This window comes from Gymnodraco acuticeps, unplaced genomic scaffold, assembly GCF_902827175.1.
Source record: "Gymnodraco acuticeps unplaced genomic scaffold, fGymAcu1.1, whole genome shotgun sequence".
In the NCBI taxonomy this organism is placed as follows: domain Eukaryota; kingdom Metazoa; phylum Chordata; class Actinopteri; order Perciformes; family Bathydraconidae; genus Gymnodraco; species Gymnodraco acuticeps.
The window spans coordinates 1-16,419 of record NW_022991761.1 but is presented as its reverse complement, the minus strand read 5'-3'; the positions used below and the strand labels follow the sequence as shown (position 1 = coordinate 16,419).

General features: G+C 44.8%; 1 pseudogene; it reads left to right on the top strand.

The window, feature by feature from the left end:
- The window catches only part of LOC117535043, a 33,110-nt pseudogene extending 22,650 nt beyond the window's left edge, over positions 1 to 10,460 (top strand).
- The last annotated feature ends 5,959 nt before the right edge of the window (positions 10,461 to 16,419 follow it).

Genomic DNA, 16,419 nt, shown 5'->3' with positions numbered 1-16,419 from the left:
ATGATAAGAATAAGAATAATGTGTATTGAACTGGTTTAATTAATTAGTGAGTTTATTTAGCACTAGAACCGCCAATCGGGTCCATTTGTGTGATGTGTGTTGTGTGTGTGCAATGTAACTTTTTTCAATAAAATATCAAAGTCTCCCAGTCCGTGACTTTTCCTGAAAATGTGTTATGTAGCACCCTATGTTGTTAAAAATTGCATTCTAATAGCGGGATTTGACGGTGTTAGGTAGGCCTATACAAAAACTTCTGGCGGTTCTAGTGTTAAGGTAATTAGGTACAGTAGAAGCCCTTTTTTATCAGAAACGAATTTAGCAGTTGAACATAAAAGTCAACTAACTGAGGGTCACTTGCAATCACAGTGTTGTGTCTAAAGGCCCTGACACACCAAGCAGTCACCAGAGGACTCGCCGACGCCGACGTCGGCTGTTGCGTCGCGGTGTTCTCCTGCGTCTTGGCCATGTGTCGCACGGGAACACACCGCAAAGACTTCAGTGCGTGAGTGGCAATAACTCTCCTTACCAGCAGGCGGCGGTAGTGTGTATTCGTCATTAAAAATAGGCAACAACCGGAAGACAGAGAAGAATAACAGACTGCGTGATATAAACAACAACAAATAGCGTGTGCAAACTGCAGCCTGGTTATGATCCACTGCTGTCTGCCCGTCTTTGGTGCTCCAGAACTACCCGAAGGGGCAAGTCTCCTGTACCTTCTAGCAACAAGATAACAACAAAACACAAGGTTGAAATAACAAATTACATTTCACGTTAACGTCACTGTACGCTGGCAAACAATAAAAAGCCAACAATATCTGCTAAAGAGCTCAATTGATGAAAAAGATAATCTTACCCGAGAAACCAAGTTGCGTTTCAATCTCTCGCCAGAGTCCGGTTTTCACTACTCGGTTCGAGTACCTTTTCTCTGTGATGTCGTACAGAGCTGGCCTCTCCTGGATCAATGTGATGAGCAGGTCTTCGTTTGCGTCATTCCAGATCGCCATGATGAGATGAAAATGAATATCAGTCTGTGGCTGCTTCTCAGGTCGACTATTTTCATTTCCTCGCTCCTCGGTCCTCGGTCTCACCGGAAGTTGATTTGCCTGCGCCATCTTGAGTACCGTCCCATGGCTCTTATTTCTGCCGGAGGACCGAGGATCGAGGAGCGAGGAGCGATAATCGAGGAACCACCAGACCATCCTCCAATGAAATCCTCAGATACTCGCCCCGCTCCCTTACTGTGTATCGCTCACTGATTGGACGATGCAGTGCATGCACTGATCTCATGCTTCTTGACATGAGAGCCGTTTCCCAGCGGAGTGAAGAAAATACATGAAACTCACGGGACTCACTCCTCAGTTTATACCGTATTTTGTTTCAATTCCTGTTTCATTTAGTTACACATGTGATATATCTGAACAACAAAGTGGTCAAAAATCATTTTATTCATTTGTTGGAAACATTTTCATGATCGCTTTTTTCGTTTTACATTTACATTTATTGTCATTTCCATTCAGTCAGTCATTAAGTGCTATTACAATGTTAATGTGATACATATCCAAACAAACAAACAAACAAACAAACAAACAAAGTGTGCAATCCAATGAATGTTAATCTAACTGGGTTTTGATAGATAACATATCTCTTTTTCTTCTCTCAATTATTTTATTTCTATTGTGCACTCTAATCAATATTAATCAAACTATTGTTCGTTTATACATTTTAAGAATGGCGTTTATCTTTTTTGAGAATGAGTTCTTATTTTATTTTATTTATTGGGATCTACAACAGATGATACAAATGTTTGTGTCAGTAAATGTGTACTAACAGAGGCGGGGGTGTGTGTGGAAATAACGGGGACAGAGCATCACAAACGGACGTCGCTTCATGTGACGCTCCGGAGGAAAGGATGTCCCATTGCTCTTAAAACTCATTTCCCTGCTTCTCGTGGTTTCCTTGCGTCCCTCCATGCTTCCCTGGTGGGAGGGACTAAACGCAGGGAAACGACGCAAGTGAGGGAAGCAAGGATTTTATTTAATCGACCTGAGAAGCAGCCTGTGTGTGCCTTCTTAAATCGTTTGTTTACGTCCCTCACTTCCGTTTCGCTTCTCATGCACTGATTCGCTAGCTGAACAGCCAATCAGAGTGATTGTTTGGTCCGACTGCCAGACCCGATGCATGGCCGATTCAACATGTTGAATCGGCCATGCATCGGGACAGGCAGTCCAAATAAGGCGTGTCACGGTCGACGGTGCGGGACACACCAAATTGACTTTGGGCGACAGGACACGCTTCGTCTCCCGACTTACGAAAACAGCCAAAATCGGCTTGGTGTGTCAGGGCCTTAACTGTAAGCTTGTCACTCAGAGTAACCTACAGTTAATTTAGCTGCTGGAGAAGAAAGATCAGGGGGGGAGAGAGCTGTGGTTGATAAAATAAATAAATAAATAAATTTAATTTATATAGCGCTTCTCATCTGCCAAGACAAATCTCGAAGTTGATGGGCCATTAGTTGTGTAAATACACAGCTGAGAGCTGCCGTTTCATTCAGACTGTTTAAAAAACGGTAACGGACTATTTTTCTTAGCGGATGCATGTCAATTTAAATCAATACATACAACCAGTGGCGTAGCTGTGGGTGGGCCCGGGTGGGCCTGGGCCCACCCACATGCACGTCTGGCCCACCCACAGCCAATCAGCGCTTCATAGCGCAGAGCCGGGAAGCCCAGAAGGAAGTGCCACAAACTGCAGTTCATCTAGTGGCCGACAGGGGATGGATGCAAAAAGGAGCAATTCCCATAGACCCCCATGTTAAATGCCCAACTTTACAGCAGAAATAAACATGTTTCTAGCCAGGATCCAATAAAACGTATTCTGGATATAGTTAGATTCCACCTTCATGACAATGGAATAGGGAGTGCATTTTTTTACCGTGAGTTTTTATAGCAAGTAAAGTAACTTTTGCCGGGAGTGAATGAGCGAGGAGGCGGGGCAGTTTACACACATGCAGCAACACACACACACGGAGGAGATGGCGGAGAGAACGCGCTCCGAGGTGTGGTTAAACTATAGCCGTGTCGATGTGGACAATGCTCGTTACCAAAAGTGGAATAAGAGTTTAGCATGTAAGGGCGGTAACACGAGCAATTTCTCTAAACATTTAGCAAAAGTGCTCCACATTCAGACGGAGAAATGCACCGGGTTCCACTGTCTCTCTAGTAGCTCTGTAGCCCCGTCCACGAGTAACGTTTCCACGTCAGGTATGTTATGTATGCTAGCAGCAACACACAGAGTTAACTACATTATACAAACATGGGTTAATGATTAGAGGTAACTGAGTTACTCTTTATTTTGTTAAAGTTTCAGCTATTCTGTTTACAATTCTGTCATCACATTATTTAATACGATTTGTTAAAACATTGTTGTTTCTTTTGATGTGAAATATTATGTATTCAATTGAAATAAAAAGCAATGTTAGTTTTGTTCACAATTTGTTTAGTTAGTTTACCTTATTTTTTTTCTCCAAAAGAACCGATAAAAGTAATGTTAAAGGACCGGATCGATAAGACATAGACATACTTTATTGTCATTTCAACAAGACACAGAGTGTACTATTAAAACGAAATTTCGTTGTACTGGCTTACAGGAACAGGATAATATAAAAACTTGCTAAAATTGTACATATAAATAAATAATAGTGACGTGGTGCTGATAAAATTAAAGATAAAGTGTGCGTTTAATATATAAAGACTATACATATAAATAAAATAGACATACTATATAACAAGTGCTCTTTACACAGCGTAATGTAATCTTTATGTTACTGGTCTACTTGCTGTTCAGCAGTCTGATGGCATGGGGGAAAAGCTATTGCAGAATCTGGCTGTTTTGCTCTTAATGCTGCGGAACCTCTTGCCGGAGTGCAGCAGGGAGAACAGAGCACCTCCTCCATGTAGGCCTGTTCGTTGTTGTCCCTGATGAGTCCCACCACTGCTGTATTGTCCGCGTACTTTATGATGTGGTTGGTACTGAACCTGGAGCATAAACATAAGCGCTATCGATAAAAGTAGTAGTACCGTTAAAGCCTTAACGATACCCATCCCTATGTGGATGTCAGTTTTACACACATTCTGAGGCCGCCGTGCCTATTTTTTTTGTTTTCACTGCTAATTTATGCTTATGTTCTATTAGTGCATTAAAAAATCATTAATGAAGTTTTAGCTCAGACCCCACGCTTAATATGTCTCCCCCTGGCCCACCTAAATGTCTCCAGGCCCACCCACACAATAATTCCTGGCTACGCCACTGCATACAACTATTTTTTAAATCAATAAAAACATTTTCTAAATCCATAAAAGCATTTCAATTAATATTGGGAGTCATGTCATTACTTTGTTGAGAATGTGGCCATGTAATAAGCGAGATAATTTGCAGCGACTTGTTCCTTAATAACACCCTTCATGCAGCTCAGGATCCCTCCGCGTCTGCCGACGAGGCTCCATTAAAATATCAATATTTTTTGTGAATTACCGAGTTTAGGCACGTTAATAACGTTTTAATGAAGTTGAATACAGCATATTCATATGTGCCAGTGATTTCATGTCAATTCGGCGAATATAAACATAAATGATCGTAGTGAAGATGATGATTAAATTAGGATTACAAATCGAGAGCCGGGCTGCATTTCCTCCCGTTCGTTATTTTGTTAAATAACAACATGGTGATGTTTTGTAAATGATTACATGTCTCTTATTTAGCACAGAGTATGATATCCGTGACATATGGATCTTAACAAAGTTCCGCTGTACATCCAGCATACTGTATCTGACTTTATTTCACATGAGCTCCAGTGTGAAACCCCACTGTACCCCCTGGTGGATCAATGATCTACGGAGCCCCCTAGGGGACATGGAGAAGAAAGAAAAAAAAATGTTGAAAAAAAAAAGAAAAAAGTTTTGCGAGAAATCGCAAAATCCCCGTTGCAGTTTGTAGACGGTCCCTAAGCACTCCTCTCCCTCCGCAGCTGCAGATTGTGACCAATTCTTGATGTTTAGCTCGGATGACGGCGCGTATTGAACTGTTCTGATAAAAACGACTCTGTAGCTCGTTGTCTATCTATATTGACAAGCACTGATGTTATATCTTTATATTTAAGGCCAAGCTCAAAGTAAAATCGACGAACCACTCCATTGTTGTGGTTTCTGTGTTGCCGTAGCAGCCGAACTGACCAGGAAGTACATTGAGCTAAATTAAAGGTTTTGCGAGATCTCGCAAAAGTATTGCGAGATCTCGCAAATGGGGTTTTGCGAGATCTCGCAAAACATTATTATTTTATTCAAATACATTTTTTTTCTCTCCCCCATGTCCCCTAGGGGGCTCCGTAATGATCCATTGCAGCTGGCGTCATAATAATTACATGTATTCATTACGGGGGAGGTCTCAAGTCAAGCTGGAGGTTTTCCCTTGAGCGAGGGTAGATCACGTACCAATCACGGCCCTCGCTTTTCAAACTGTCTGAAATGAAGCGCTACATCTGTACGTGTTGATTTCTATCAACACGTAATGTTGTATCGATGTATATAGAGATCTTCGGTATTTCCAGACAAGTGGCTACTGAAATCAATCTTACTAACTGCTGTCTGTGCAATTTACTCCGCGTGAGTTGGCGGACTTTATTTTGCTTACTTTAACATCATTTTTCATGGTGGGGCTAAGGTGGGGCTATGGCAGTAGCCTACCCCAGCCATACCCTGGCGCCGCCACTGTTTCCCACAGATCTTATTTTGAGCTATTTTCTAAAATCCCATGGAGAAATCTCATTGCTTTTTGGTGGAAGGAACCCATGCGCAGCTTACTTCCGGGTTTTAGGACGTATCTCTCGTCTCCTCTTCACACCACACAGCACACTTTTCGCGGCACACGTACTTACAGCCAATCAGCTCTGAATTATGTGAGATGACGTATGGTGGGGATGGCAGCTCAGTACCCCTATGGTCATTATTTGTTTGCCACACACATCAAATAGGACAATACTCTGAGCATGCGCAGTGTAGTTTTTCCAGTCACCGTTCACTTAGACAGTGAGAGGGAGGGGCAGGATCGGGTTTCGTCCCAAATGGCTCTAAACAGCTCAATAGGCACACACTGTAGACACTCATTAGAAGAACACAGACTGAAACAGCAATGTACAGACGAATCAGATGATTAAACATGATCTTAAAATATATTTTATATATTATTTTTGCATTTTTTTGTAATCATTATTTTTAATACTTTCTACTGACACTAGGTGGGGCCTGCCCCTAATGACCAGTCACCACTGCCTGCACCACCCTTACATCTTGCACAACCCCTACTGTATGTCTACACTTGCTAAACCACCAAATCTATACCCTACACCACCCTTTAAACCTACATCCTACAACACCTCTATACATGCTGCACCATATCTTCTCCATCGACACCACCGCTATATCTACACCCTGCACTATCTCTGTATATACAGGCTGCACCAACCTATATCTACACCCTGTGCACCCTTTTCGTCTACACAACGCACCACATCTACTGCACCCCGAACTAACTCTACATCCACACCCTGCACCACCTCTACATTCAGACTGAAGGAGGCCATATGTGTTTCTGGATCATATGTCATACACTCTCCTCTTTTAAAACTCTTACTTGTTATTCTCCATTTCTTCATCATACTCCCCAACCAATCCTTACTTTCTATTTTTGGTCTTGTAAACATGTCTCCCTCATGTCATCACCCCCCCTCCCTCCCTCTCACCATGTCTCATGGCTATACACATGCAGTAGTATGAAACAGGTTGCACTGTGGCCAGGGTTCTGCAGATATGTATAATGCATGTGCTCAAACTCCCTGACTCACAGTGTGACATGTTTTGTGTTAAAAAGTCTTCTTTATGGATGCATTTAAAAACTGAGGTGACTGCAGGAATTACACTGATATCTAATGTGGCATATCGAGCTTTCACTGTGGCCATGGAGAAACTCATTGGAATGCCCTGGGGGAGGATGGATGTGTGTGTGTGGCCTAAATTGTTTATGACATGGGTAGTATGTGGATGTATCAGCAGAAGAAATCTTCAATGCACTATCAAGAATCGCATTTTCAGATTTGACTTATTTTGTGCCAGTAACACAACCATTTAGAGTGTGATTATTGAAAGACAAGTGGAAAGTGAATGTGTTAGCAAATAAAAAAACATACATATATATATATATACAGTATAAATGTAATTTACCAACTGTGTCATTTTTCATTTTCAAAGAGGATGAAACAGTGTCGCTTTGTAAAAAAGACTTTTGCTTCACGATAGTATAAAGGAATTCCTTTTTACATTTGATTAATCCTGTTCTTGGTGCCCAGTGTGCCAGGGCTTGGTGCTTGGCAGTGGCCTGATTTGGGTCAATTAAAAAACAAAGAATGATCTCTATCTACAGGAAAGTTTAGAGGTCGGTCGGGGCACATGCACTAGACATTGCACACTGTGTTCACCAATGGTGGAAATGAATGTGGCTGTGTACGTTTCTTTGGACACAACAGCTTACATCTCTTGTGTTTTTTTCAAAAAGGGTAATTGAGATGTTTAAGAAACCTGGTAAATCCTGGCTATAGTGTGATAGCAGGAGGATCTTTATATGGAAGAGTCCTCTCTACTCAAGACAGCCTGCCCCATAGATTGTCTGAGCACCAGTTCCTCGCTGTTCCTGCCAAAGTATTTGCGCCTGTATTTATTTCCTGGCAAGCTGTAGCTCTGTTTCCCAGGGCCTGTCAGCATATAAGAACACACTGCACAGAACATAAATTGAGAACGCTGACACTAACGCTGACAGTTTATGTGCAGAGAACACCCTGACTCTTTGTGAGACAATCTTGTGCAATGTGTCTCAGGTTTAACTGCTGCACCTGCTTTTTCTCTACAGAGCCGCCAGAGCATTTGGAGAATACCTGTCCAACACCCATCCAGAGAACCAGAACGGAGCAGGTAGGTGAAACACTTAATTAATTAAACTGAACATCAACAACACTGAAAAAACTGAAACGTTGACTTGAATTAAATGTATTACGTAAAGAGAATTCACATAACTGTAAGGTTAGTTGAAAGCAATAATATTCCGTTTTAATAAAAAGAATTAGGTTCAACTTATTATTATTGCTTTCAAATAAATTCAACGTTTCAGTTTTTTGTGTGAAGGAAGACCAAAAACATAGTGTTACTACTACAGCAGCAAGTACAGCCGACATGATGTGGAAGTATTTGCTATCTAAAAAAGCCAACCTTCTCCTCAGTTGGTCCCGCCAATGTTCTTAGCCTGACTCGTAGAAGTACAATGATCAAAGAGCTGCAGAGTATTGCATTCCAGTATACAACCCAAAGCCACTGTACTTAATCAACAAAACTGCAGGAAAATGCATTTAGCTGGTTGTTAGTGTCAGTTATATTAGAGATGTCATAACATCATAACTCATCAGATTAAGTATTACCCTCACAATTGATCGCTAGCGTCGGATACCATGCCAATCGAATGTAAAAGTAAACATACAAAAAGTTATTGAGATAAAATACATATAATTGACCTTGTTATGTGAGTCAAACCCCTGTTTCACTCTAACATGCATTTCCCAGACTTGTTTATCCACAGCACAGATGGCATGACTCTGAGAGAAGGAGCCTTTATCCACAAAGTGGCTCTGTTTGTTGTTCGGAATCAGTTCAATTCTAAATCTTTCATATTTTCTATCTTGCTCTTCTCTTTCACTCGGCCACCTCCTCATGCTCCCAAAAGCTTTTCTGGCTCGTGAATGTTTACCACTCTGCTGCCAAAGCTATGAATCCCATGGTGCAACATGGGTGATTTGGCTTTGTTTGTCTTGATCGGGAAGTTCTGTTCTGTTTTGGTTGCTCCTGTTTCCTCACGTACCCATGACAGCTTGCTTTCTCCCTGTGCAGATCATCTGTTGTCGGACACCTTCCCCAGCCAGGACTGCGAGTCTCCAGCCGTCAGCCGCCTACATAACAACAATCTGACTCCTCAGAGCCACTGCCTACCCAAAGCCAAACCCAACCAGGGCAGACAATCCAGTCCTAGCGCTCACCATCAGCCTCAGGCCAACACCCTCCAAGCTCAAGCCCCTTCGAGCCCCTCCAAACGCCGGCTCTCTACTGAACGCAGCCTCTCCACCGAGGAACCACCAGGTGCCAAAGGCCCGCAGAAGAGTGTGGTGGTGAAGCCAGCCAGGGTGTACACAATCACCAGGGAAGGAGGGATGACCCTGGGGGGCCGTGGCAGTGAGGAGAGCCTGGAGCTGGAGGTGCTGAAGGCCCCTGCCTCTGACAACCACAACCCGTCCTGCACCAGCCAGCCCCCCCCCCTCCACCGCCCGCGGTAGCCATCACAGTAGTAGCTATCACCGCAGCAACCACCACCATGCTAGCCAGCAGCATGGAGGCTCAGCGTCAATATCACAGCCGCTGCAGAGCTCGGGGAGCACCAATAACATCCGGGACTGGGGGATGAGGAGAGGCGGGTCGCGGGACGACACCGCAGACTGCGTTGCCTGTATTCGGGCTCCGTGTCAGAGCCAGCGCTCCCTTGACCTGGATGCCTCACCGAGGGATGGAGGGAAGTCCCGCAAGAAACTGGAGAGGATGTACAGCGAGGACAAAGCCTCCACAGAGGACCGGGGTAGATAAAATGTTCATGGTTCAAGTGCACTTATAAAACTGAAACGTTGACTTTAATTAAATGTTTTATGTCACCGCATTTCACATAATTGTATTAAGTTAGTTGAAAGCAAACCTAATACAATTATGTGAAATGTAGTGACATAATACATTTAATTAAAGTTCATGTTTAAATTTGTTCAGTGTGTACCTCAAATTTTAATTGAATACAGTAGTGAAACACGGTGTGTTTATAAGATGCAAAGAAGCAAATGCGCTGTAAAAAAAGCTGCAAATAAAAAAGGCTGCAAGAAGCTCAAAACACAACAGGAACCAGGGGACACTAAGAGGTAGGGATGGGTATCGTTAGGGTCGATACCGATACTGCAGTGCTTATCGATACCGGTATTTTTCGATACTCTTATCGATACTTTTCAATAATTTGGTGCTCAAAATTATAGACATGATTACAAGATGTGAATATTAAACAACAGTCATTTTATCGTAATTTACTTGTATTAATTATTTAATGTAACTTGTTCAATGTCATACCAAGCAGGTATGAGTGTGTTTGACAGTGTGTCTCTGGAAGGGGGCGGTAATTAGGGGCAGTTCATAAATCCATGTAAACATGACCATTATTCAGTTAAAACGAGACTTTGCGTGCGCACCTCCTAAACCGGAAGCTCCGGTCGGCTAACCATTATATTGCGTTTATTATTTATAATTGTAATGATGGATTATCAGTAATCATTTTAAAGTTACACAGAGACATTGGATACAAGCGGCCGAGATGGGTTTTCTCCGCAGGGTGGCTGGTGTCTCCCTTAGGGATAAGGTGAGAAGTTCGGTCATCAGGGAGGGACTCGGAGTTGAGCCGCTCCTCCTTCGCGTCGAAAGGAGCCAGTTGAGGTGGTTCGGGCACCTAGTTAGGATGCCACCTGGGCGCCTCCCTAGGGAGGTGTTACAGGCACATCCAGCTGGGAAGAGACCAAGGGGTAGACCTAGGACCAGGTGGAGGGATTATATCTCTTCGCTGGCCTGGGAGCGCCTTGGGATCCCCCAGTCAGAGCTGGTTGATGTCGCCAGGGAAAAGAAAGTTTGGGGCTCTCTGCTGGAACTGCTACCCCCGCGACCCGACCATGGATAAGCGGGAGAAGATGGATGGATGGATGGACAGAGACATTGGATTAACTGTTGTTATGCCCTTAAACACAACTTTTGATCACAAAACAGCAAAGGTAGCCTAAGACATAACTATCATCATGGCTACGTAAAGTGAAGATGTTTTCTTGCTCTTTCCTGGCTGCTAGTTCAGTGAGTTTTGGTCGTACAGTGATGAGACTTACACCAATGGAATCAGCTTTCATGTGATATGTTGTTTGTGCAGATAAAATGACGTAGAAAAGATCGCTTTTGCCAGTTGTGTGCTAAAGTTGCCGTTAGCCCGTTTTGCTAAGTGTTGATTTAGACTCTTGGTGTTGGACTTCTGTTCCGTGTAGGTAAAATGGTTAATATCGTCTGTTAGCTGAGTTTTTCCCGTTAAGTGGGTATGCATCATTAATAGGTTGTTAAATGTTAAGAAGCCTTGAGACGCTGTTTCTAGCAAGATGTTGCGTCTGCCCCTGCTATGGTCTGCCCCCGGGAGTCTCACAATAATCAGAGCGCTGTTAGGAGAAATGACGAGTGGCATTCACAGTGGCCAATCAGTGGTACTCAAGCCGGATACGTCCCACGGGATGAGGGTTCCCAACCAACCAGAATTGTTTAAACTAAGGAAGTAGCGTAATTTATATACCGATAGCAGCACCGTTTGTCCAGCAGCTTAATGGTATACCAATACCGTCCAATCAGGTACCGGTAATGACTTAGTACCGGTTCTCGATACCCATCCCTACTAATGGCGCGTTTCCACTGCAACGGGGTAGCCCCGTTTAAGCGTCCCTAAGCGTCCTCGCTCAGGCCTCGGGCTGCCTCGCTGGCCGGCCCAGGCCGTGGCGCATTTCCATTACAGTTTAGGACCTGGGGTAGCAACGCAGTGTAGGCGGGGCGATCGGCTTTGTTTTTGTTCACATTTCGAGTTGTTCCGTCGAGCTCCCGCTGGATTTGATCATCCCCAATGAGACGTAGGAACGTCGTCACCTCCTCGGTCGACCACGGTGTGCTTTTCTTATTAGACGTAGCCATTTTTGTAGCTCATCCGTTTACAAAATGCTGTTTATAAAAATGCTGCAAGCTTGCTTCTAAATATATATGCGACGCTAGGGATGAACTCGCGTGCGATCTTGTGACGATTCTCTCTGACCAATCAGCGGTCGAGAGTGTTGACGTCACTAGTTCAGCCCTGGCCCTGGTCTGATAGAACCACGATTTTATGAGGCCGGAAAAAGAGGGAAAAAGTACCCGCTGGCCGGTACTAGGCTATATGGAAACGCCACCAAAAACCGGCCTGGCCGCTTGAGGACGGTTAAGGACGCTTAAACGGGGCTACCCGCTGCAGTGGAAACGCGCCATAAGAGGCAGTAGCTGCCATCCTGTAGAACCGGCACTGCCATCTGCCATCATGGCACGGGGCGGCAGCTGCCACCTCAGAAAAATGTCTTGCCACCCTAGTTGCCACCTCAGTTGGCAGCTTTGTTTTGAAAGAAAAGTTGTGGCTCATCGGACATTTATGAGAGAACATCGCTAATGTCCGAGTGCAAGTGAATGCAGCACAAGACGCAAGCTTTGTAACCCCTCCCCCGGCCTTGTCGCGAGCGTGGAAATATGATTGGCGGCGATTTCATTTGAACGGGACGGCGCAAAACGAGAAGTATTCGGATCCAAGTAGACGGAAGGAATGAGGTATTTGCGGTCTACAATGACAGAGAAGAGACTGTCAAGTTTGGCTGTACTCAGCATTGAATCAAAACGCACCATAGCTTTAAATCTTAATCAGTTTGTGAGGCGTTTTGCTGAACAAGATGGTAATCGCCACATTCAGCTGTTATACTGTAGGCATGCCAACTTGATGCTCTGCTGACAGATGAGTCGATGAGAATAAAAAACTGTTAAGATAATGACCTTACGTGTGTATAACATTTTTCTTCTTTGTGGAGGTCTGCCCCCAAAAAACAGTTTCAAGTCTTGAGAAAGTCAAATAAGACGGTGTGTAAAACTACACTGCCCAGCCAAAAAAAAGTAACCACTTTGATTTAACTAGGCCAGTTGGTAAGGACTTTCCACTGTATGTTTTAGCTGAATACAAGTTTGTTAACCCTAATTGATGCAGTTAGTCACTTCTTTAATGTTTGTTCTTTCTGATGTAAAGTCAAGGTTGTAACTGTTTGCAGTAAAGTTGTGGGGCGCTGAACTGTTCCTTTGATTCTTTTGATATATTACATTACATTACATTGCATTTAGCTGACGCTTTTATCCAAAGCGACTTACAATAAGTACATTCGACCAGGAAGACACAACCTTGAAGAAAACAGAATCATATAAGTACATCAGGTTTCATAGAGCCAAACATTTCAAGTGCTACTCAACTGGCTTTAGGTAAGCCAGTCCTTTATTAGTATAAAAGTGCTTCGTTAATAGTTCTAACGCTCGAAGTGGAGTCGAAAGAGATGAGTTTTCAGTTTACGCCGGAAGATGTGCAAGCTCTCTGCCGTTCTGATGTCAATGGGGAGCTCATTCCACCATCTTGGAGCCAGGACAGAAAACCCACGTGTTTTCGCCGATGGGAACTTGGGTCCCCCTCGCAGCGAGGGCGCAACGAGTCGTTTGGCTGATGCAGAGCGTAGTGCACGCGCTGGGGTGTACGGTTTAACCATGTCCTGGATGTAGGAAGGGCCAGATCCATTCACAGCATGGTAAGCAAGTACCAGTGTCTTGAAGTGGATTCTAGCAGTTACCGGAAGCCAGTGAAGGGAGCGGAGGAGCGGAGTGGTGTGGGAGAATTTAGGAAGGTTGAAGACCAGACGAGCCGCTGCATTCTGGATGAGCTGCAGAGGTCGGATGGCACATGCAGGTAGACCAGCCAGGAGGGAGTTGCAGTAGTCTAGGCGTGAGATGACGAGAGCCTGGACCAGAACCTGAGTCGCTTTCTGAGTCAGCTGGGGACGTATCTTCCTGATGTTGTAAAGCGTGTATCTGCAGCAACGGGTTGTAGCAGCGATGTTTGCAGTGAAGGACAGGTTGTTATCTAGGGTCACACCCAGATTCCTTGCAGTCTGAGTCGGGGAAACAACTGAGTTGCCGATGTTGATTGTTAGGTCAGGAGTGGGACAATTTTTTCCCGGGAGGAAGAGCAGCTCAGTCTTGTCAAGGTTGAGCTTGAGGTAGTGAGCAGACATCCACTGAGAGATGTCAGCTAGACAAGCAGAGATGCGTGCAACGACCTGGGTCTCTGAGCGGGGAAAGGACAGAATTAATTGGGTGTCGTCAGCGTAGCAGTGGTAAGAAAAACCATGCGGGCTAATGACTGATCCGAGCGAGTTTGTGTACAGGGAGAAGAGGAAGGGACCAAGAACAGAGCCCTGAGGGACCCCCGTAGTTAATTGACAAGGGTCGGACTCAGACCCTCTCCAAGTCACCCTGTAGGTACGGTCTTTCAGGTATGAGGTGAGGAGGGAAAGTGCAGAGCCTGAAACTCCAAGTTTTTGGAGAGTGCGAAGGAGGATCTGATGATTCACCGTGTCGAATGCAGCAGACAGGTCCAACAGGATGATGACAGAGGAGAGGGATGCAGTTTTGGCAGTGTGCAGTTCCTCCGTGACAGCAATGAGAGCAGTTTCTGTGGAGTGACCTGCCTTGAAACCAGACTGGTGCGGATCCAGAAGGTTGTTCTGATTGAGATAACAGGAGAGTTGTTTAAAGACAGCGCGTTCAAGTGATTTAGACAGGAACGGGAGGAGAGAGACAGGCCTGTAGTTTATAACATCAGACGGGTTGAGAGTGGGTTTCTTTAGGAGAGGGTTTACTCTTGCCTCCTTGAGACTGTTTGGAAAGTGACCAGAAGTTAGAGAAGTGTTGATGAAATGGGTGAGAAACGGTAGAATATCAGGAGCGATAGTCTGAAGGAGGTTTGAAGGGATAGGGTCCAGAGGACAGGTGGTAGGGCGGGCAGAGGTAATGAGGGTAAGAACCTCACTTGGAGAGAGAGGGGAAAAGGAGGTAAGTGTGTTGGTGGAAGGAGGGTCTGGTGACCCAGCGGTGAGTAAAGGTGAGTCAGAAAAAGAAGAGCGAATATCATCAACCTTTTTTTCAAAGTGGGTAACAAAGTTTGCTTGACAGAAGTCAGGAGGGGGGAGGAGCTTTTGGAGGGTCCAAGAGGGTGGAGAAGATGGAAAATAGTTTTTTAGGATTGGAATAGGAAGATTGGATCTTATCTTGAAAGAAAGTGCTTTTTGCCTGAGAGATCGTAGCAGAGAAAGAGGAGAGGAGAGCTTGATAGGTTAGGAGGTCGTCACGGTGTTTGGATTTCCACCATTTCCGCTCTGCTGCCCTAAGGACGGTTCTATTAGCACGCAGTGCATCATTTAGCCAGGGAGCAGGAGGGGACTGACGAGCCTGCCGAGATGTGAGAGGACAGAGCGAGTCTAGAGTGGATGAGAGAGTAGAGAGGAGAATTTCTGCAGCAGAGTTTGGAGGCAGGAGTTGGAACGAATCAGAGGAAGGGAGGGCTGAGAGCACCGACGAGGCAAAGGTAGAGGGGGAGAGGGAGCGAAGGTTACGGCGGACAAGTGCAGGATGGGAAGAGATTAGTTTGTTATGTTTGGAAAGAGATAGAGAGAATGAAATGAAGAAGTGATCGGATGTGTGGAGCGGGTTTACAGAGAGGTTAGAAGTAGCGCAGTTCCTTGAGAATATGAGATCAAGGACATTGCCAGCTTTATGAGTCGGTGGGGACGGAGACAGTGAGAAAGCAAAGGCGGTTAACAGAGATGTTAGTTCGTCTATCTTCCCCGTCTGGAGGTTGAAGTCTCCGAGAAGTACAGCGGGAGGGCCAGTTTCAGGGATGAGTGAGAGGAGATTATCTAATTCCTCCAAGAAGTCCCCCAAGGCGCCTGGTGGACGGTAGAGAACAACAATGGTTAACTGTATAGGATGGGTTACTGTGACGGCATGGAATTCAAAGGTGGAAGGAGTGAAGTTAGGTAGCTTGAAGAGGGAAAAGCTCCATTTGGGAGAGAGCAGGAGACCAGTGCCACCTCTTCTGCCAGTGGGTCTGGGTGTATGGGAGAAGGAATATGCAGTGGAGAGAGCTGCTGGGGTGGATGTGTTGGATGGAGTAATCCAGGTCTCAGTGAGAGCAAGGAAATCCAGAGACTGCAGGGAGGCGTAGCCAGAGATGAAGTCAGCCTTAGGAACAGCTGACTGGCAGTTCCACAGGCCACCTGAAACTAGATGTTGGATCTCAGTGGAGCATGTGGGATAGACGAGAGCAGGCCGGTTATATCGATTACGAGATACACGGGGCCAGTGATAATTGCGAGAAGACACATGAACAGGAATGGAGAAAATACACATGATTATAGCATGAGGGGCTAAACAACAAAATAAATGAAACAAAATAAAAAATAAAAACACCAGCGATACTTAGCTCAATCAAAGTAGGATTTGCCTCCTCTTTGCCTCCCTCGTGACTCCTGTAGGACTCCCAATGTCTTTGTCAGTCTTACTCCTGTAGGACTCCAATGTCTTTGTCAGTCTTACTCCTGTAGGACTCCCAATGTCTTTG